Here is a 23,541-nt window from a genome sequence, read left to right as displayed (position 1 = left end):
AGAAAGATTTCATTGACCTCGTCTCCTTTCTTCTCTTCTTGGACTTTCATTCACATTTTTCGTCATCTGCTGCACCAATGTATTTTCTTCTACGATCTCGACTGGCTCTTTTTTTTTTCCAACACGACGACAAGTCCTCCTTTGAGACTCGTGCGCAGCCACTTTCTTGGCCCCGTGGCAGGAACGTCTCTTGGAATAAATATAAGGTTCGTTAAGGTCTCGCGCGACGTATGAACAAGGTCTGCTTTGCAGGGGGTTGTTGAGTTTAACAAGCAGAGTGAAGATGCTTCGGAAGAAGTAAAGCAGTCGGCGACGGTTTTTTCATGAATTTACTGTGGACGAGGAGAGTTTCGCGACAGGATAGCGCGTACCACGCGATAGTTAAAGAATACGCTTTCTAATTGGACTGTGGTCTAATTGGTGGAGGCTGCAATTAGCGAAATAATTGCATGGCTTAGTGGGGATTACTATACGTACAGCAGGCTGAGAGATACGTAAGAAGATCCGGATGAAGAGAGAAAAGGATAAGGGTATAACGCTTAGAACGTTTCGCATCGGTCGATTTCTTTATTAGGTGATTTAGATCACAGCCTGTTATTCGGATAACGTGGATGGATTTTATCGCGACGGTTTCACGTAAAAATTTATACTTCACATTTTTTTCGAATTTCATATCAATTTGAAAAGCGTTTTCAGATATGGATAAGTTTTATAGTGAGTAATTATATTCCTGGCATTTTGTTCAGGGTTAGTCTATTTTTTAATCACGGTTGTTGAGTTTGCTCAAAATATCAAGACAAAGTATTGTTGCACATTGTTTAAGCCTGTAATGTGATCTATTTAATTTATCTCTTATATATTTTCAAATTTTGCTGCAATTATCGTCGAGATTTTGTTGTATACTTTTACTTTTTGCATCTTTTTATTGTTATTTAATAGCAATTTTTTTATTATATTCTCAGCAAATCTTTGTTGCACAAACAAGTCAACTATTTTAAAACTTGCCCCTTGTGTTATATGGGTTTTAAGTCATTGCCGTTGAACTGTCATCGTATTGTATTGAAATATAAGTATTGACGTATAAGTATTGAAAACTAAATTTAACACCAAAAAAGTTTTCACAAACTTTTTAAAAGTTCCAAAATTTCACGTAGTTCAAAATTAACAGCACGCTCTTTCGATTTTTCGTATCAACTATTGCATTAAAAAAATAAAGAGAACGACACTTTTTTCCCCAGTAGAATCGATCGCACCGTAAGTTGCCGAATGATTGCACGTTCGAACCGAGCGTCAATATTCCTTCAGTGGCCTCCGCTAATAAGGGCGTCCTCCCAATTAAATATAAGTTCGCCTCAAGTTTTAAACAATCAAATAGATGACTGGTCACGAAACGGAATTAAGTAACAAAGGACCACAAGGTTTACAGTCATTTCTGTCCCATTGATAGGAACAGACAAGTATAAATAATTAACAAGAAAAATACTTAAAGCCACGAATGCTATTGATAAAGTTTTCAATAAAAAAAAAATAAGATCCAGGTAAACGGGCAATTAAAAATTGATCGAACGTAAAGAACTTTTGTATCGAATCAAAAACCCTTTTTGTACTACAAAACGACTGCATATGTTTATCACTGCACGTCAGAGAATCCCCCTACAATGAACAGCCACAAATCCAGTGACTTGGACCATTGTAAATGACACGTGCCTGTAGATACAATGACTAAAAATAATGGGGCTCCGTGTAGTCGAAACATGAAAGGGCTCTTGGGGAGAACTCTCTCATTAGGTGCGTCGCCGAGCGCGTCTCTCGTGGCATTAATGGTAACGCAAAATAATGGTCCAGGGATCTGACTTCGATCTAAATACTTCAGTTGCCAGGGTCATTCATTTTCATCCTCTGTACGTGAGATGAAAGATATCGAGAACTCTGAGCCCCCGATCACATTTTTTCTTGTGTTATTCTCCCCTCTATCCCCTCTCCTCTCTCCCCTCTCCTCTCGCACCTCTAAAAGCATTAGCGGCGCTTCATTCAGAATTTCTCACCAATTCCTATACACCGGGTGTCTCATTTGAACCAGTTAAAACCTTAAGAGTCTTTTAATCTGTTCGATATCGTGATAGGACCAATACTGTATAGATAAAAAACAAGACAGTGGATAACCAGATGGGGATGAATAGCAGGGTGGTAGTGGTGGGGATAGGGGGAGGAGGTTATCCGGAAATTCGCGAGTAGACACGAGATATGACACGAGTAGACTAAGTGCGGATAAACATGAGCTTATATCATGCTGTAGTATCGAATGATGTGAACATACTGTATTTAACGACTGGAGTGAATTTCTAGCAGATACTGTAGGTGCTGCCATCCCTGAGCCGTCGCGGCTACGTCAGAAACTAAAAGTTCACAGCTCATCCCACGGTATCGCGTTTAGTCTGCTATAATTCCCTAAGGACTAGAATATAAAAAAAAAAGGAAACAGATCTGCGAGGACCTAACCTAACCTTCCTTCTCCTGGCCAGCTAATGCAGCGGAAGTGGACTCTCAACTTTGTTACGTTTAATCACGTCCTGCAGCTCTCACTGCACGTTTTACTTCGCTGGTAATTGAAGTTGGGATCGAGCTCGTCGATGCCATTACTCGGCTGGTGCTACGTCTGTAAGAGACTTCATTTTTTATATCAAACTTTTTTATCTTGTAATTTTTTTTTTAGATTTACTATTTCGCAATTATGAATTTTTTGCACGGTGGCGATGAGGTTTTAGTCATACAAAGGATAATTGTATACTTGATTAGAAACTCGAAATAGCTATTTTCGAGGTCAATTTTGATTATTGGTTTGATTTGGTGGGATTATCCAATCTATTTAATCAATTATCGAAATTGCACTGCACTTTTGCATGTACTGTTGTGTTAAGTTGAATTCGAACAAAGTTAGTGCTTCTTTTTGAAAAAAGAGTTGTGGGTAGGGGTTGTTTCTAAACTTTTGAAAACGATTCGTTAGAGAGACTTCCGGGCTATTTGTTTCTAATTACTTGTCTGAGAATGATTATTATTATGTTATTCGAGTTATTTGGAAATAATTAGAAAAAAATGAAATCGAACTGAAGGGAATGGCGCATTTTGAAACGATTTATAAGAATCTTGACTATAATTGTATATAAAAAGTAATTCAAGTTGAAATTAATACTTTGAAAGCTTTAGTGCCACTGGCAAGCAAAGGTTTAATGTTTCCCATTAATAAATAAAGAAAATAATTGAAAGGACATTTTTCTTTATTTGTGTTTAAGAGTTTCCAGTTTCTTCAACTATTTACGATACTATTCAATTATTTTATAGATTCTAATTAACGACTGTTGTTTTAATACTTTAACGACTCATGGTACGCATGCTGTATCGTAAATTAGTTAAAAAATTCATAATTTTGTAACAAATGAAGATATCTTCAAATCTTTATTTTGAGTTTCACTACGTTTTATAATTTTTTTCCTAATTGGATTCGCCATGTTTAATTTTGAAATTTTAGAATTTTGACTTTACATTCGAAAACAGCGCTCCTAAAAATCTCTAAATGCCGGAGACTTCGGAGATATTACCTTGTAACGCTATTAATTGTACACCCTGTATAAATATAGTATCTACATGCATGACTCTACGCCGACTTAATCGTGTTAAGTTACAGGCTCATTACATTAAGTAACTTTTATATTTAATTAACAACGATTTTTGATACTAGAAATATCGAATTACACACAAGTGTATATAGTACATATATATAATTTTGGCAAACGGCTATTTGCAAGACGTATGACACTCACAACGGCAAGCCGATGTGCTTTTTGTTTTAAAACCTAACCTTGGAACATGTGGCATTGGATATCTAACCTAATGTAACCTAAGAAAAAACATTTCTTATGTTAGTCGATCACAACTCCGAGTGACTAGCATAACAAATTTTTTGAAAAATTCGGTGTGAGTGCCGCTTTATAGTTCTAAAGGTATACGTTACGCATCAAAATACTTTCAGGCCTCTCCTGGAAGTGTCCTCATAACTGCCAATACTCGACACAGAAAGTCCTGGAAACCACCTTTCGACAAATTTATACCCATATATCTACATATATACACATTGATGTAGGTGAATTGGTGTTCGACGAGCATCGCCATTTTAGGGCATTTTTGTCGTTTAGTGCATCTATAATGGAAACCCGTTATCACAAAGCTCTGAAAAATAAAAAAAAAACAGGCTTAATATGAAAGGAAAATAAATTTTGTATAAAAAAAAGAACACACAATAATTGATCTTGTGCTGATTCAATATATTGAAAATGAAGGAAAAAATTGTTTAAGATAGTTTACGTCAGTGGAATAACTACGAAAGTGGTCAGACATCCGTTTCGTTCCTTCTTAAGTGGTTCAGACCGGTCAGTGTCAGACGCAAAGTGGTAGGTTGAACCCAGCCAAATGTAAAAGTAAAATATAGACCAACAGATAGAATGTTTTATAGTCCCTATCCTAACGTATAACAATAGATAAAGTGTAGAACGATAAAAACAAAGGAATTTTATGTTTTACACAGAAGAACCTTAGGTCCCTAATCACCGCCTGCTTATAAATTAACTGCCATTGATATAACTTCACAATTCCAACCCTCCGTTACCTTATTGTCCTTAAACAGTTCTCCATTACGTTTAAACAAACTTTCACTTGTTCAACAAGATTCTTGGGACACAATCAAACTTAATAAATGCTTGGTTAAAATTCTTTTTCAAATTTCCCGCGCAAACTTAAGCCACCCCGCGTTCGTTCTATTGTGAAAATTACTAAACCACCCTGTATATGGCATACCCGAAATTACAAATAAAACAATTTGTAATTCAGTAGCGACGTATTTGACGGCGGGTGCTGAAAGAAAATCAGGCAGAAAATCCTATAAAATTCACCCCTACATGATTGATCACCCCTGTTGGTACTACTGTCAGTGATCGACCCTCTGAGATATTTTTATTGTCATGGTTCAACCGCAACTACCTGCCGCTTGAAATTCAGCTCAAGGTACGGAGGTAACTTGGTGGCTGTTATCGATTTTGTAAAATCGAACAATATCGACGAACCTTTTTCACGTTTGGTCAACTTCATTCGTAAGGCAGCTTTTTATGCCTGACTTTGACTTTTATTACTATTTACCTACCGGCAGACCTGCATAACGGTATATTAAGTACCAACCATTGGATATCTTTGCTCTTCTTATGTTTACAAATTCTCTATTGTTTCTGTACATCGTTGCGTAATATATTTAATTAATTAGGATCCATTATTCGTCAGATTTATTACATATCGCACACACATACGATAAAGTACAAAGTTGAATATTTTTCTATGGATACAATTCGCATATTTTGCTGGACTATGATATTTACATTACATGTTTTTATTGCATATGATATTTCTGACACAACTTCCACGCGAATAAAGGTAAGAAAGCATTTCAGTGCAAGGAAGTAGAAAATCGGAATGCATTATAAAATATTTTTGAAAATTTTCTGCATTCTTTGAAATATGCCTGAATAACGTTCTTCAAGCCTGATAAACGAAGCAATGTTTTAAATAAAATTACACTTTGTTTTATCAGGCATCCGTGTCCCTACCGTTATCACGTAACAAGTTTATCTTAGTAGAATGATAAATGTTGAAATCCACTATGCTGCATAGTGATTAAATTTTATTGACCGGTCTACTTTTATTGTTTGGTATATCCGACTATACATAATGGGAATATTGACATTCTTTCCTAAACCATGACTATATATACCAAAAATATTATGCACGTAATGTGTGATTGATAAAAAGATTAATGTCCACTGATAGCATTCCATTTTTTATTTCAATGACGAATCACACGATTTCATTCGATTACGAATGAAGATACTACGAAATAAATTGGTATTCGTCATATAATAACTTTCTGCTTTATCAGTGTCTATTTTTATTATCAATTTCTCGTTGTAGAATAATAAAAATGATAATTTCGGTAAAACCTATAAATACGTTACCACATTCAATACAATTACAGTAGGCAGATTTATAATTTTTAAAAAACAAAATGCGAATTTCATTAATACACGAAGAAAAAAACTTTTTGAATTTAGGTCAGGATATCATTATGAAATTTTGAAACATTATCATTTTTATAAGGACAGAATGCAAAACCGCGTTCTTCACTAGTATTACATATATCTATATTTAGTCCTTCGAGACAATATACACTGGCAATGAGACGTTTCGCGAATTTTCAGAAGTCGAATTTCCGAGACTTTTAAAATATTTGTGCACTGGGCAGGCGTCTTTATAGGAAACAACACTTAATTTTAAAATAAAAATAGTCGTGATGACGTGATATATTGTCCTACTATTTACATGCTAGGAAGTCGCTTAACCGTTATCTCGTCATCTCTCACACATACTTACTAATGTGTACAGTTTGTGTTGTCGAACCGCAGACGACCAGGAGAGTTTGTCCCTATCCTTTCATTATATTAATATTTAATAGAGGAAAAGAGATAGCTGGAACCATAATACATCAGATTGCGTAATGCGTCCGGTGATTGTAGGCCACCTGATAATAAGGTTGATAATAGTTCAGAACCGACAAATGGTCACAATGATACCTGTTTGCCAAAGATATTATCGTTGAAAGAGGTTTTTACACAGACGGCTACTAATCATGATGAAGTTCGGAGTCGAGTCTTTTTGGGTGGTTTTTTGGTGATCAGGTGGATCTGCACTTTTGACAGTTCTATTAAAATAACTTCACTGCAATTTGATGCAGGTACTTTAAGAGGTACTTCCTGATACTAAAGGGCATCACGATGATTCATTAGACCTGGGGAGAACTGGGAAGGGTTCAGACAGCCAATCACAATGACGTTGTGAGCTGAACTCTTAAGGTGTTTCATTTGGAAATTGGGTCGGTTTCCGACAGCTCCGGCAAAATGACTTTGCTGCTGAGAATTTAGAAAGAATAGCAAAAGCTCCTGATACTTAGATGAGACATAATGCAGATTTTGCAGTAAAATGCTGTTCCTTGGTTTGATTTGAAAAGCAGGATAGGTTTTACCTGTTTGAATTTTTGCAATTATGATTTTTCAAGATATTATTGCTCCTTGTCCTCTTGCGGTGTACATTTGATCGTTTGGTGACTTACAATTAGATCGAATGAGTCGTATGAGTTCCAGTCGAGGAATACGATACGTTATTTTTAGTCGAAGTAACACTTTTTTTTATCCGGAGGCGTTAAAGTAGAATTTTGATTTGATCTTTTTAATTGGACTAATTGGATTACCGGTACCCGGCTTACTGGTATTTTTATTGTGCTTGATGCGACAGAGAGCGCTTGGGCACTTTTTTGTTTTGATTCCAGGCGCTGCCACTGGTTTTGGACTCTTGGAATAATATATATAATATTGGGAATTAGAGATTTAAAGATCCTATTTTCTTGTCCTTTATCGGCGTCGCTCTTAGAGGTCGATAGGAATTTTGAGGAATTTTTTCATATAGAATTATGCACATCCACAATGCGCTATGCACTCTCATGTGGGGCTCTTGACGTATTCATCATAGATAAAGGATGGTTAAAATGGAAAAATGATAAAAGATCAAAGGGTATAAGGATGGACCGTTACAATACCGAGAGAGAAATATAAACGGAGCAGAACTTAGAGGGAAATTCTGAAATTCAAAATGACGGATTTAATATCCAAAAAGTGACATGATTTGTATAATTTCTGAATTTTTAGTTCAGATTCCCAATCGCTGTCCTCAAGAACTGCCGCGTACCAAGTGTTATTCAAATCAAATAACTTTTTGCATTTTGATCCGTCATTTTTTAATTTTTTATTGTGACCCTGGATTCACATTCAGTATCCAAATAAAGCCTTAGGATACTAATTTTTATGCAAATCGGTCTATGCAATCACCAAATAAACGATGTGACGCTATGTATAACCTCAATGCCGTCAAAGTGCCCAATAAAGAAATCGGAAATCAGATTAGCATCTTATTCGGTCCTTGATGCATTTCACCTGAGAGTCAAATTGTGCAAATTTCACCAGGGCCGTTGAGTAATGTTATCACTGCTCTAATCAGCTGATCTATATATATTCGTTAGTGGCTACTACCATCATAACTCTGTACTCGAATTTCACTCTACTGCATTAGTTTCATAGAATGTTTTTCATTACAAGGGAATAATTCGAAATTTCCAAAAAAATTCAGTAATTTGTCCAAAGCGTGAAGTACATTGCATAAAATAAATTTCTCATTATTGCCCATTGTCTCATACCATTTCCTATATAATATTTATTAAGTTCCATATCAGGACTCACAATGCTCCTAATTTATCTGATTAAATTTTCACTTCTACTCCAAAAACTCAAGTTCTCTTCACTTCGTTATTGGCTTCAGCAGAATTAGTCATGACGCGATCGAAGGTATAGGTACTACACTGATCACCGGATCTAAAGGGAGTCTCTGAAAAATTTCACGTTTCTATTTCCTTATCAGTTTTCTAAGTCTTGTTGTTGTACAATCCACCCTGCATCAGTTTTCAATTTTTTACCGAGTTAGAGTTAGTTTGTATTTAAATTCGACTCCTCTTCGCGTGATCCACTTCGCACGGCAATAACTATACCAATGATAGACACGTGTAAAAAAATACATAGTTGACTGTACAATGCCATCCGACTGTCATTCACTGCATTAAATATTACATTATATATTACTGTCGAGACAAGTTAACGATTAACCTGGCCTCAATACAAACTTAGTTGCCTCATCAAAGTCTGATCAGGACCAAAGTAGTTAATCTCATCGTAAACCTAACCTAAAAGTAGCTTTTCGATAAACCCGTTAGGACAGCATGGGATTACGATATGGAATATGTTAAAAATCTGTTTATTTAATCAGCAGGAATTTAGATTGTTCAAATGAAAAAGTGTACTCGTTGGTATCACTGATCCAAGGGTTGAAGTATTCAAGTATTTTTAGGTTGTAACTATAATACTGCAAAAGGGCACTTTACGAGGGACCGATTAAATATCAAAAAATATTAATCGTAATACCACTGCTATGAAAGCCCTTCTTACTGCCTTATCAGCGTCCAGCCATATATGTAATGCTCTATTAATTTCTAATTATCTTATCCGTCCGCTATCGGCAAGAGTTAGAACTAAATCGCAAAGGGTTTTCAGTACGTAATCACAGTAATGATCCGAGGAAAGAAGCAGCATCAGTTTGAGTCTCATTACCGAGCAACTGATTGATCGCAGATAAAGAACGTCGCCACGAGTTACGTCTTTCCCGACACTCAAGGATCTATTGTGGAAAAAGGAACGACTGGTGCGAATCTGCCAATTAGGTTTGCCAGCAATTGTAGCAATTCCAGCAAACGATCGCGAATAATGGCGGAATAAGACGATCTTAAAAACCGTGTGACAATGCGAATAGGTATCTTTTAGTTAATCAGCTTTTGAATTATACGATTTTTCCCGCCACTATACTTGAGAAGATTTCTCCCGTTGTTTGTTCTTTCTCAATCTTCATTAAAAAAAAAAAAATTGCAAAATTAATGTCCTCGACCAGCTAAATTCTCATAATACAAGAAAATGTCTTTCGCTCCATAAAGTATCCTGAAAGTAACTTTATGAAATGTCGGAATTTAATTTGCAAAGTGGTTAATAAGATTTACCATAATTCCATTGCCCGCGAGCCTATTTTCCAATGAGCAGCTTCCGTTCCTCCAATCCTACTGGAACTCATAACAACGTCATTTGATGCAACCATGTCAGTTGCAACCGAGTATTGCATAATGAAAGTACGCGTTGCGTGCGGGACCGAGGGTGGCTTACGGGGGGGTCGGGTCGAGGGGGATGAATGAGCAACCTCACGAAATTGGACACTAATGGATGGTTACAGCATGACACTCGTCAGATACATTAGATTAAACGGACCGATCAGTAATTAGTATTTAATCGAGATGCGAAAGACCCATTTCCCATAAGTGGCTTTTGCTATCATCCACAGGATAAATATCGTGAAAATTAATCGAGTATAATTCGGCCCTGTGGACCTTATTATCCGCTCGTATTTGTTAAAGCCGTAGAACCGTCGAAGATTCAAAATTTCTTGGCAATTTCCAATGTGAATAAATGATAAGGTGAACAACTTCTTAGGGGTAGAAATCGCCCGTAAGTTTTTCAAGAACCGAGTGAAAACTTTACCTTAGGAGTAACGCGAGAGCGAGCTTTATTACTTTCATTCTAGTTCATTGTTTATTCGCCGAGAGAGAAGCTACTCGGCGGGACTTGCGCCGTGAGCAACCAGAAGGCGAAGTTCGCGGCGATTCCGCTAGTTGGCGCTGGGCCGCGCCGCGAAGCGCCTTGTGCTTCGAACCTGCGAAGAAGCTCGACTCGACTCTGAACGTCGACGCGTTAATGAAGCGGCGTCGGGACGCCAGTCCGTTCGCGCTGGTGCTCATTGGTTTGAGGAAATATCGTGCACGTGAAAAGTCGCAACTAAACGAGAGCTATTATTGTGTGTAATAATCATTTTTTAAAAAATGATTTTTTTAAAAAGAAAGTGTCGCTGTCTCGTTAAATCGCTTTTGTTTATTGTTTCAGATACTTTAATGGAAATCGTTAATAAAATATTTGAAAGGGATATCAGTACCTCGAAAATAATTAAAATCGAATTTAAACGTATGGCTTAACGATGACATCGAAAAAACAGTGTTTGGATGTTTAATATCATTTTCGTGGGTTTCGATAATTTTATTAAGTGGATATACTGTTGAGTGAGGATTACGAAATATCGGCGTTCGCGGTATAAGAAAAATAGTCTGTGGGACACGTGAAAACTGTGAAAAACTAATATTATACGTACAGTGTGAATATTCGGTTTTGGATTTATTGAAAAAAAAAATATTGGTGCGACGGGTGACGAATGAAAGTAGCCAAAAATCGCGAGAATCGAAAGATCCTTTTCGTCCTATTAATTTTTTCCTAATTTTCGTTCTCCCTTCAACTTTGTTTTCTTGCACTTGTTCCTTCTCTCTCGTTGTCACGCAGTCTGGTTTCCCCCCTGAACTTACTACTGAACTTATTTATCATTGTCTCCCATCAATAATCATCAGCGTTGATCTGAACACTATGAGAATCATATGGACGTGCAAAACAGCCTCGATAATCGCATTGTGAATTTCGCAACCACGCTGGACCACAGGGACACAATCATCGAGAATTTCCTGTTAACGGTCGATGCTGCGCGCCCGATTTGAAATTTCGGTGAAACGTGGATTTTGCGACTCTCGCGAGATCGGCGAACGTTAATATTTTGAAGGATAACATTGACGATGTAACAACACGTTAAATTTGCGCAACGCGGAAGAGCAGCGCGAATCACGCGTTCGAAATTCGAATGTCAATATTACGTAATGACGTAAATAAAAGAAAAAAAAAGAGCAAAGTAAAACGTGGATCAAAAGAGAATAGCGATGGAATTTAATTTTCAAAAATTTGAAAAAAAAATTATCTTTTGTACTTCTTTCTTGTTTTGTTTCGTATGCTAATACACTCGGTGCTACCGTCGCCATTGCTGCCACTACACAAAAACAGTCACGCGATCAATATGCTAATTTCGCTGTAATTTTTGTTTTTCATTTTTTTTTTATTTTGTTATTTGCCCTTATTTTTTTTTTCGTTCCACTTTTCCTAACTTTGTCTTCGAAGTGGGGATCCTTAATTGTTTATAACAAACATGAATTTTGCATTTAAAATAAAAGACGTAACCATGTCGCTCAACATGACATCGGTGCATGGCACAGACAGCGCGTCGCGACGCTTCGACAGTCACGCGACACTTTTTAAAACGACGGAGGCGCCTCGCCAGGCTTTGAGACGCACAACCTGCGACTTTCATCAAAGAGAGAATAATTCGTCCTTGGAAACGTAATGTAGCCGCCGAGCGATACGAGCGAATTTGAAGAAAACAAGAAAAAGAGAAAAATACTTTAAAAAAAAAAAAATATAGAACAAAAAAGCAGGAGTGCATATGAATTAAATAAAATCGACTATTTCGGGAAAGATTTTCCCGGAACGATTAAACGCTGGTTAGCGGGTCCAAAATACGTAGAATAATGAAAATTCAGTGTGTATATAAAGGGAAAAAAGGGTAAACTAATCCGTGTACAATTCTAGTGGTGAAATATCGTTTAAGATCTTCTTCTTCGTGGTCCAATAATAAAAGAAAAAAAATAATAATAATAAAAGTACATTCGTATTTCCTCGCGGTCCAAAAAAATATAGACACTCAATCTACTGTCCAAAATTTATTTTGTATGATCCTACAATATTTACGATAAACGCAAAAAAATAATGATACGAGCTTTAATTAATCAACTAGAATTCATATAAAGTATAAGTATTTACTTATGCCTGTAACGTAAATGGCGTTTGCTAATACAAGGAATTTCATGAAACAATACTGATCCTCGGCCTGGGATATACTGGAATGTACGGAAACAATTTATAATTCGAAATATCTCGGATTAACAGAAACTTGCGAATTGAGCATCAAGAATAACGGATTTGATGAACGGCGACCAAAACGTGGATTCCACATTTCACCAGAAAATCATAGGCATGGCATCCTCAAGTAGATACAACAGCTACAACTGCCTCACTAGCTGGGATAGTTACGATCGTATACCAAGGTATATCATGATTTGTTAACAGTAAACCATATACGTACGTTCATTTGAACGAAAGGCACCAGCTGAAATTATAGCCTGTCCATTTGGTTCATAACAGTGAAATCCAGCTTTGGTTGGTGCGTTTATACTGTATCACCCTGTATATTCACATCCACAATATCGCATATCAAGTATTCAACGCGTCCCTTGAGTTACTCAGTATTATTATTAAGACTTGAAGATACTATTATGACCGAAATGAATAATTTTCAGACACACGTTAGATTTTCGTTTATTTCACTAAACTCTATAAAGTCGTAAAGCACTTGAATTTTATTTACACCCTGTATAAATTGGACTGATCAATTATGGATTCTTATAGATAAAATCTTTGACTGATCAACAGTCAGGGCGATTTGGTCTACGAACAAAAGGTACATAAACACGGAGGTACGTTAACAAGCGTGTTCTGTCGCAAGAAATCAAAGCGAAATTTCCTCGCCTTCAGATTTCATCGATTCTACGCCATTTCATTCGGGCACGTGGAATTCCAAAGTTACTGTAGGAATGTCCTTTGATATTTTTTCCAACACCCTTTCGCAATTCCTTTGACAGACATTGTCGATGTCTATTGCAAATATCAATTTCCCATTCGTCTATTCCTATTGAGTTTCAAGTGTACGCTCTTGGCGTCTATGATCGAAATTTACAGTGGTGGATATCAATATAAAAAATTTCAGGACGTTTTCGTTAATCGGATGATTTAAGGACTTCACGGAGTATTAACGAACATGTGAACTCGCATTGTGTCCGACTTCTGTTCGCGTGGCTCGGTCAGACTTGGCAGGGAGGAACTGCCAAAGTCAAGCAGTCGGTAAATATTTGACCCGAACCTCCAACCTAACCTAACTTCCTAATCCCTTTACGAGGACCCCCACTACACCGCACCCTTCCGCGTCCATCGACCCCTCTTCCATGACTGTAATATCAGGCCAAAAGGTTAGATGGAATTCGTCGCGAGGCGTAAGGAACTTTGTGTATAAATGATGACTCCTCGGAAAACGACTTTTCGTTTGAGTCTCTAGTGCCATCATAATGCTCGCAATACTTCACCACGTACAACCCTTAAGGTCGATAAGAGAATCGTTCCGCATTGGCAATGTGAAAAAACTGCTAGGAAATATCATACATAACGAATGCAGGTACGACGTTTTAGGAATTGAAAATGTAAATTGAAAAAAATTTAAATTAAAAATTAAAAAAAATTGAAAAATAATTTAAGTATCGATTGCGCTTTTGTTTCGTGGGTTGCTCTGTATAGACGGTACTGTTATGTGATATTAAAGCTTGCAGTGTTGGTGCTTGTGTGAAAAATAAATTTACATGTGTTTAAGGTTTTTATTTTTTAAGTAAAAATTTGAAAATTATTAATATTGACATTTGAGACGATTTAGCCTATCGGTGCTGATAATCAGTCGGATGGGCTCATGGGCAGTATGTCCTATTTGATTTATTATTTTTTGCGATCATAGCTATTGCAATCTTTTACCCATAAATGTTTTTTTTTTTAAATACGTAATAATCATACATTTATTTTAGTCAGGAATTCATTAAAATAATTTCTAGCAAGTCTTACACATTGTTACATTACAAGGGTGTGAACAATACAAAAGATAACGTAAATATCTGTTGCAGGAAATTGCTCCTCCTGACCATTGGGTCAGTGAGCAATAGTAAATTGAATCCCTATTTTATTCGTGACTCTCAGCCCAAATAATTACGTCAGAGATTTTCATGCTAATTATCTTGAATATTTATTTTTATTTTTAACAGAATTCTGCTACTCGCATACATCGCATACTGTCAGCGCGAACACCCTGTATATAGCTTGATTACACGAGAATATTAAATACGAGACACCTACACGTTTTATATCGAATAATGTAGGAATTCATTCAGAAATATTTATGAGCTATTGGTATTGTGTAAGTGGCACCTGCTATTCGTGATGGATCTAACAAAAATTCATGTTATTATCGTCTGACAGCATTCTAATTGCCCGGCAATCGTTACTGTCTCCATTGACATAGAAACTGCCGAATGCAGACGGTGGGGTAAGTGAGCGATTAAAGTGCCTTTTCGTGTTGTGGATTTATACGGACTCACACGATACGCGGTTGTATTGCACGGAGATAACGTTTCTGTAATTTCCCTACGCGCGGTTAGCTTCAACTAAAAATAATCTAAATAAAACCATGTCCTGTCGTGCAGTCGCGCCATTACAGCAAGTAGGTTTAAATATTCAATACACGGAACAAAGAAATCTTCCATATGTCGTAATAATTTTTTTTTTCCATTTCCATCCAAGTTTTATTACGTCACTTCTCAGGTGATCAAAAAGTAGAGTATGTATGTTCAAGTTATTTGGTTGGACGATGTTTCATACATTTTTTTTCCTCCAAAGTACACGGAGCAAATTTTCTAGTAAATATCGTCCAGGAACCCGCGGTAAAATTTCCCATGAATCTAGTAGCACTGAGACGTGCCGATAAGGTAGGTAGTTTTTATCGACGACGTAGCAATTTTATCTGCTGCACATAGTAAAAATCACCGAGTGAAATTTACTATGACGTGATTGTAAAATTTGGCTACTTCAGGGTAAGAATTCTTGTGATAGTTGGGACAAAATAGAGACTCTAGTGGTACAAAGCGGATAGGACAATTCGACGCAGAGATCAGTAGACATATGATAGTTTTTGGTGCGGCAGAATTTAAAGCCCGAATGACACGTGCAGCCTTCCTACAAGCCAAAGTTTCCCGAAGGTGACCGGCTGTCTGTCACTATGGCTAGTTAAGCTTCATACGACTACCAGGGACAATTTTCGTGGAATCTGGCCGTATCTTTGTTGCTTAGCAACGCGAACATAAAACACTGTTCTACAGCGTAAAAATTAAGACTGGCCATACATATTTCAGTGGTTGGTTAATGCTTATTCTGCACTCAGCTGATTGTAAATTTCAAGATTTTTAACATACTTTCCGGCTCTCAAAATGTTACTCAGCATAGCGAAGCGTATTATATGCAGTATCTAAATTTGTTCTTTTTTACAGGAGTATCGAAATTCTACCTTGTTTCAGGTTTAGCCCACGTTACCCTGTAATTTTTTCTAGAAAATTCTCATCGTGTACGATATACTGAATCCGAGTACAATGAATCCAAAATATATAATATATTCAGTTTGCTATACAAAATTTACGGGTGATAATTTTTTTTTCTTATCTCTACAAGTATTAAAATGTTTACAAACTTGCATTGTACAATGGTAGCAACGAGTCATCATATACAGGGTTAGTCAGTAGAAACGCACCAGCAGAAGTTGGCCGCAAGTGGCCGACACGGCAGTGTGGCCTCTTCAAAAAATGACACGTGACTGTGACCGATTCCCATAAGCGCAAACTGACAGCTCGCATAGCAATAAGGTTTTCGAAATATTTCAATAGTTAGGTTACTGAAATAAATAATTAATATTGTAATGACAAAATGTAATGTCAGTTAAGATTTATTTTCACAACAGATTTTTTTTTCAAAAAATGACATGTGACTGTGACCGATTCCCATAAGCGCAAACTGACAGTTCGCATAGCAATAAGGTTTTCAAAATATTTCAATAGTTAGGTTACTGAAATAAATAATTAATATTGTAATGACAAAATGTAATGTCAGTTAAGATTTATTTTCACAACAGATTTTTTTCCTGCACCTTTCTGCTATGAAAACATTTCAATTAATTAATTTTTAAATTAATTGCAGCATTGTATTGCAGAATTGCAGCTGTGATCATTACATGGAAATATCAAAATTGTGAATATTTTAAACTTTACATTATTTTAATTGCGATCTGTTGTGAAAATAATTCTTAACTGATATTACATTTTGTCATTACAATGTTAATTAATTATTTCAGTAACCAAACTATTGAAATATTTCGAAAACCTTATTGCTATGTGAACTGTCAGTTTGCGCTTATGGGAATCGGTCACAGTCACATGTCATTTTTTGAAGAGGCCACACTGCCGTGTCGGCCACTTGCGGCCAACTTCTGCTGGTGCGTTTCTACTGACTAACCCTGCATATATTTATTATGTGTAGAGGATTGAAAATTTCGGATTTATGTTATACGATAAATTCAAGCATATCACGATGTATTAGGTATCGCGTTATCGTGTGATAGTTATTTCGTAACTCACGTTTTGTCACGCGAGTCGCATTGATTCTTTGTGATTCTTTGTAAAATTTTACTGTATAAATTTGACCTTCTTAAAAAATTCGACTTTCACATTCAAAATGATATAACTTTATTCAATCTGACTTCATGAGATTTTTGCCCTCTGCAAAGATATAATGTCAATATATTATTCGCGAATCAATTATAACGCACGATTGTGAATTCTCTGAAATTTCAAGTTGGCTAACGTAAATTCTATTCGTAAGGAATTCATAGATTTTTATGTCAACAATCAAGGTTTGCTTTTGCATATTCAATCTTTCGTTTTTACTTCTATTTCCATAGCCAGCGAAGTATTATTCGTGAATTCGCCAGCCGGTCTGTCAGAACCTATTTTAATTAATGATAAACGTGGAAAATTGAATTTCAACCGTACCCACGTACAAATTTAAGAACAATTTCATGGCGAAACATCATTCGAAACGTTTCAAAATGATATACATTTCACTCATGGTATAAATTGCATATAACAACGTGCACATTATCAAAATCAAATATAATAAATATTATGCAATCCAGATAATTACCGAATCATTAAATTAATTAAAAGAAATCAATTTTCTAATTTCTCGTATACAAAATTACATAAATCATTATTTATCTCATCTTTGATGAGAAGACGTAAATTTTACTCGTGGTAAAAATTTTATAAGTGAATATCCCAATCGCTTTTATTTGTTAGCTTCAATATTCTATACGTTATTCAATGCTTCATAAATATCTCTTGCAGATATTTAATATCCTATACCTGCTTTCTTATAGTCAGACTGTAATTTATAAAAAGTGGTATTTTAAAAAATAGTAATAAAGCAACGTTACAATATTTCATTGCAAATGTAAATCAGCAATATTTTTTCTTTCTAGGTCATCAAGCAGTTTCGTTAAGTCATGAATCCTTATAAACTAATACAATTCATCTGGTGGCCTGGGTAAACCCAGTTCTGTCATAGCCGTTAATTCTTCAATTGAACGTGAAATAAATTACGTCTGGCCTTGTTTGTACGCAAGAAGCTACTGTTGGAGAATGTAGTTTTATTTATTTTACATATACGATTATAGAGCCTGAAAATATTATGATTTTTCAGTACGAATAGCGCGAGTGGAGTAAATCTTAAGAAAATGAAACGAATACAAGACAAATAAAACTCGAGAATATAATGTTATTTATTCTATAAGCATACGATTATAAAGCCTAACAGTAATATGGGTTATCGGTGCACGAATAGTGCGTAGAGTAACTCCTAGAAAAACTAAACGAATACAAAGCACATCGATATTCTTAACATGGAAGTAATAGGTATACTGCACGTGTGCACACACACGTCCCTTACTATAGATTACATTATGCTTCGTGAAAGTTGAACGTAGGTCGTCAATGCTACCAAATAGCCTTCGAGGCATAGACTACATATATCTATTGCTAATTTTCAAGAAAAATCAATACCACCTACTGGACATCAATAATGGACATTACAGCAGTGTTTTATGTGAGCGCTTTCAGTTTGTGTTTATTTAAAAAAAATGTCAATAGTAATTTTACATTGTATTTTATTACGCCGGAAAACAATTTATGACGTAATCCAAACTTGTTTAAGTGTTGAACAATTTGGTATTAAAAATTGTCACGATATGCTGTGTAGAAAAGGGAAGAGTTTATACAGTTTGGAAAGGGGCTGGTGTTATTTAGTTCATTTATCTCGGGCTTTTGTTAAAAAGAGAATTTGACACCAGTTTATGAGTCAAAGCACAAATTGCATATTTGTTTTTAACATTGTCGTGCGTTATTTAATTTTATACATAAAATCCGTCTTCTATGACTCAAAATTTCGAAAAATATTTATCGAATCTAATACTTGCGTATATTTTCTTTTTTGTTAGATTCTGTCGTGACAATTAAAAAAAAAAACTAATTATAAAACCAATTACTACGGCCAAAAATAACGCAGGGTCTGTCAGACTCTTAATAGGCATCAACTTATACAAAAACTATAATGGGCATTCTAGGGCTAAATTCGATATACGTAAAACACACTTTTTCTTTAAAGGGATTACTAATTATTTGTAATAATTATGCACGTTCGTTAAAATAAAAATCATTTACTTTTTTAACCTATTACTTATATCCCGCAAAGTATTGGCAGCTTAAGATTCTAATATTGCTCAGCTGCGCCGCATAAATTGTTGGCCCTTCTTGGAAGGATGACCATTAATTAACCCTCCAGTAGTCGGGCTACGAACTCACAGTTCCCATTAATCAATTTTTGTTTAACTTTTATGGCTTCATTACCTTCAGTTTTCAGTACCTGGTTAACTATGCTTAATTGAGTTAATTATATACAAACAAGATTAAGCAATTAATCAAATTGATCATATTGATCATTTCAAACTGAGAGTCCATGTGCGAATAACGATAGGGTGGATAGCCGAATCATCGGCCACGTACTAGTAATCGTCAGTGTGTGCTTTTACTATAGCAAAATCTACAGTACAACACAACTGACGATTATTGCTACATGACCGACGACTGAGCTATCCAGCTTATATCACGTTTTCCAATTCAGCCTAAAAAGGCTTTGTCAAATTTTTTCAATAATGAAAATCATAATAGCGACACCCCATCTGTTGATCTTTTATTGCATAATCGAACGCCATCTAGTTTTATTACCTGAATAATAATTTCATATGAAATTACCGTCTTTCAGAGATCGGATGCTCAAATTATATCTACAATAAACATTTTTTGTCGATAAGCGTCCACGAATGAGTGCTGAATTTAAAAGTTTGTAATTAATTTTTATATCAACAACCCTTAAAAAAAACTCAAAAATCCAATTACAAGATTTTTGGACAGACGTCTAACCGATTTTACACAATTTCTACAATATTTAATCCTTTAACACTGCCGCTCATGTCACTCGGGCGTCTGCTAAAGTGTGTTGTGTAAGCATCAAAAATGTTTAGTAGCACGTGACAACATTTTTCGGCCTGCACGTGAGCGCTATAAGACGATAAATCCAGCTTGAAGCACCGCAATAAATACTGAGCCTGGTGCTGTTTTAGGTGATTTCTTTTTCTCCCTGTGTTGTATTTATCCCCATCCAGGGTAAATAAAAAGAAAGCGTATAGTCAGCTCACGAGTTCAATGTGTGGTTTTTTTTTGGACAGATTTAAAGGAAAGATGTCTGTATAAAATCACACGTGGCTTTGCATTAGTTTTTTCTTACAAAGTATGCTTGTATATAATTTTTCACTGAAATATGTGTATTTTATTTCTCTACCTTAGCATATATTTCTGTGACTTTATGAAAAGCCATATATGGTTTCCTAAGAATCGCATTGCTTTGCCAACTGTCAAAAAAATCTCAAATATCCTTTATAACTTGACACTAATATATAAGCGAACAATCATAACGCAAAAAAAAAAGTTTACGTCGTTTCCCCAATAAATTACGTTCAGGATGAATTCATCACGCGTCATTCAGTTATTCGCGTTGCTGTTTTATGAAAATAAACTTAATATTGTCGTTAAACTTAAAATCGTCTTGTTTCATTCCTTGTGACACAATATGCTATTGTATCATGTTCGCCCTTCAAAAACAAATTACATCTCTAAAACATTCGGATCTTTGCAATCAAGACAAAATATTTATGTAGGTATCTAGTTTCAAGTGGACTACCCTGTACAATTGTTATTGTAAGCCTAAGCTCTATCTAAAAATACGCACAGCATCAATAAATTTGGTAAATGAAAATATAATCCAATACTAAAATACATAATTTGACACTATAATATATACTTAATTATTTTTGATGTTCCATCGGGATTACGAGGGAATAAAATTATTTTTCATACGTACGTGTTGTCACATGGATGAGAGTTGGAAACGAGAAAACTTCACACAGAAAAATATCATTATAGAAAGCACTGTCAATAAATTTATTCCACCAAGTCGAAGCCTTTTCATAACATGTCTTTTCGTGCGTAGTCGAATTTTAAAAATGATTTCGTAGAAAATACTTCAAGTGAATATCCAGTGACAACCCTGCGTATCCAACACTTATCGCGCTGTTGGACACAACTACCGATAAAGATCGAAAAAGGGCACACGGGTAAACTTTTACATCTGCCATCGTTACACCATATCGCTGAGAATCGCATCCGAATAGCCAATTTCGAGAGTTTACGGTGCGAACGTGTTGAACAGTCAACAAGAAAATTTTCCTCGTTTATAACTTCAGCCGTTTGCCACAGCGAGCGTTAGTAGTAACCCCTACGTCACGTCTAGTCCCAATGTGGACGGTCCGTAGACAGTGGTGCTCTTTCTTCACGATCATTTCTAGTTAGGCCGCTTTTATACCTAACAGCTGCATGTTTTTGTATAATTGCTCCGGCCTTTTTGCTCCCTGTCCCACAGTGCTTAATTCTGAACGTTCAGTGCAGATTCCAAGCTCTAAAGTAAATAATATTAACGAACTTTTTTTCGCTTCCACATAATACGCCATTGAGCATTATCGAAGCAACGGAGTCCTGCAATAATTCTACAGCCTGCGAGCAAAAGCATTGTCAACGCGAGGCAAGTAAATAAAGTATTTTTCCACAACACAAGGCAGCATCGTCAACCTAAAGTCCGACGAGAATTTCCATTCTCACTAATTACTTAATAAAACTATTACTAAGAAATTGAATCTCATTCAAACTAGTTTCTCTTCAAAGGCTGCCAACCATCCAATCACTGATTTTCCTTTCCGCTAAAGTAATACTCCAATCAGCGTGATCGATAGAGTCTGCCTCATCCAGCTATTGATGTGTTACATCATCAGTCAATCTTCGTAATGATACTATCAGTTTGATCGTGTGTTGTGGAACCACGTGCATAGTTTAAACCTACCCGTTCGGATTATATTGCGAAATTACAACTAAGAAGCGAATAGGGGTTTGCGTGGATTAATGGCAGGTTTTCGAAGTTCATTAGGTAACCGTTCACATGGGAGTTGTACAACGTTCAATGAAAAAGAAGCTTATCGCATATACATGAAAATTGTTGTACGGGAATCTCTTTTACTTTAAACCTGTGAATATTTATGTTACGATTCGTTGGCTGGAGTGAGTGTGTTATAGGTAAATTATCATTAGGCAATGACAAGACGAGAAAATAATTGCGCGGAAAAAGAAATTTTTCCGTCTATTTGAAATTTGTTTATTAACAGTAAATTTTTGTATAGTTTATACGTGATACTTTTGTTGGTGAAATATTAAAGGCGTTTTTGAATAACAATTTTTTGAATATCCGATAAGTATGGAAAATTTAATAAAAGTTATGAATGATCATTATAGAAAAAATAACGAATACTTCAGATAAATTGAATCAATCACGCTTAAACTCTTATCGATGAATTTCAATATCTTTCCAAGTCACTATCACTTTTCCATTCACTTGAAAATAAAAAATTCTTTCACGCTTTTTCATGGACAAATATGCCGGCTGATTTAAAGACGAGAAATTTGAAAAGTCCAAGTTTCTGAACACTGGGCTCAGACCACTCTACCGCAATTCGGCTTCAATCGGCTACATCCCGAGAATCTGCTAACAGAGGGGCCATCCCCACGAGAGTACAAGATCTTTTCCAGGGACGATGGAAAACTGTCTAGAAAACGCGACGCTCGACCAATCGAATCATTGCACCCATGGGAAATAACGTTTCCACGAATCATATCACGGAATTTTACGATTCGCTTGAAAGAAAATGCCAATCCTTCCATTAAAAATTTTACGAATGTCGATCTTCTGTACTTCGTAGTAATCCCAATTGGCAAATGAATATCTTCGAAAGTTTCAGCCATCGATCGCTCCTTAAAAGCTATAATCGGTCCACAAGTTCAATGTGCTTTTCTGACAGTTTGCAAGCAAGCAATCCTAAGAAAGTCACACGTGGTTTTTCATAAAATAGTTTAAAAATTGTAACGTATTTTCTTAACTCGACACCGCTGACAAAAAATCCAAGAACTATTTTCGGGAATCCACCTACGTTACCATCGGCTGTCCACCCTTCGCTTCTACATCCGCAAGGCAGGTTGGCGCCAACCAATTCTTTTGTCATCGGGAACTGACAAGCCGGTATATAACCTAGGAGTTGGGGTAGAACAGGCTCAACTCCGCTAAAACGAGTGGTCTGACGGAACCTGTCGGAAGAAACGATAGCTTAACGGATTCTGTCGATTTTTGGGGGCATGTGAAATCGAGAAATGCAACCGTAGGTGCTGATATTTGGAGTCGCGTAAAATCAGCAAACGAACTGGATGCACGAACGGGAGCGGACGGTTACGCAAATGCACGGCCGCTCAGGCTGCTAGGTTGATGTAGAGAGGGTCGGAGTAATAGTCAGGCAAATTGTGCCGGAAACAGAGAGCAATTGATCGAGGACGTAGCAGAACGAATTGGAGATATGAAATCGAAATCCCTTCACCAATTAATAAATTGGGAGAACTCACCGGAGCTGGTGCAGCTAATC

General features: G+C 36.1%; 1 long non-coding RNA gene across 3 annotated transcripts; it reads left to right on the top strand.

Moving 5' to 3' along the window:
• The first annotated feature begins 10,430 nt into the window (after positions 1 to 10,430).
• LOC107271195 lies at positions 10,431 to 22,275 on the top strand. 3 transcript variants are annotated; one of them, XR_003060799.1, is made up of 4 exons: positions 10,431 to 12,766; positions 13,128 to 13,619; positions 14,579 to 14,859; positions 17,896 to 22,275. It is a non-coding gene; the product is annotated as an uncharacterized LOC107271195 (long non-coding RNA). The 3 variants fall into 3 exon arrangements; XR_001538569.2 differs by having other exon boundaries at positions 10,431 to 10,590; positions 10,677 to 12,766; positions 13,128 to 14,859; positions 17,896 to 22,264; XR_001538568.2 differs by having other exon boundaries at positions 13,128 to 14,859.
• Positions 22,276 to 23,541: the final 1,266 nt, after the last annotated feature.

This window comes from Cephus cinctus, unplaced genomic scaffold, assembly GCF_000341935.2.
Source record: "Cephus cinctus unplaced genomic scaffold, Ccin1 Ccin1_scaffold0926, whole genome shotgun sequence".
Taxonomy (NCBI): domain Eukaryota; kingdom Metazoa; phylum Arthropoda; class Insecta; order Hymenoptera; family Cephidae; genus Cephus; species Cephus cinctus.
The sequence above is the reverse complement of the archived record's forward strand: the minus strand, read 5'-3'. Positions and strand labels throughout refer to the sequence as shown.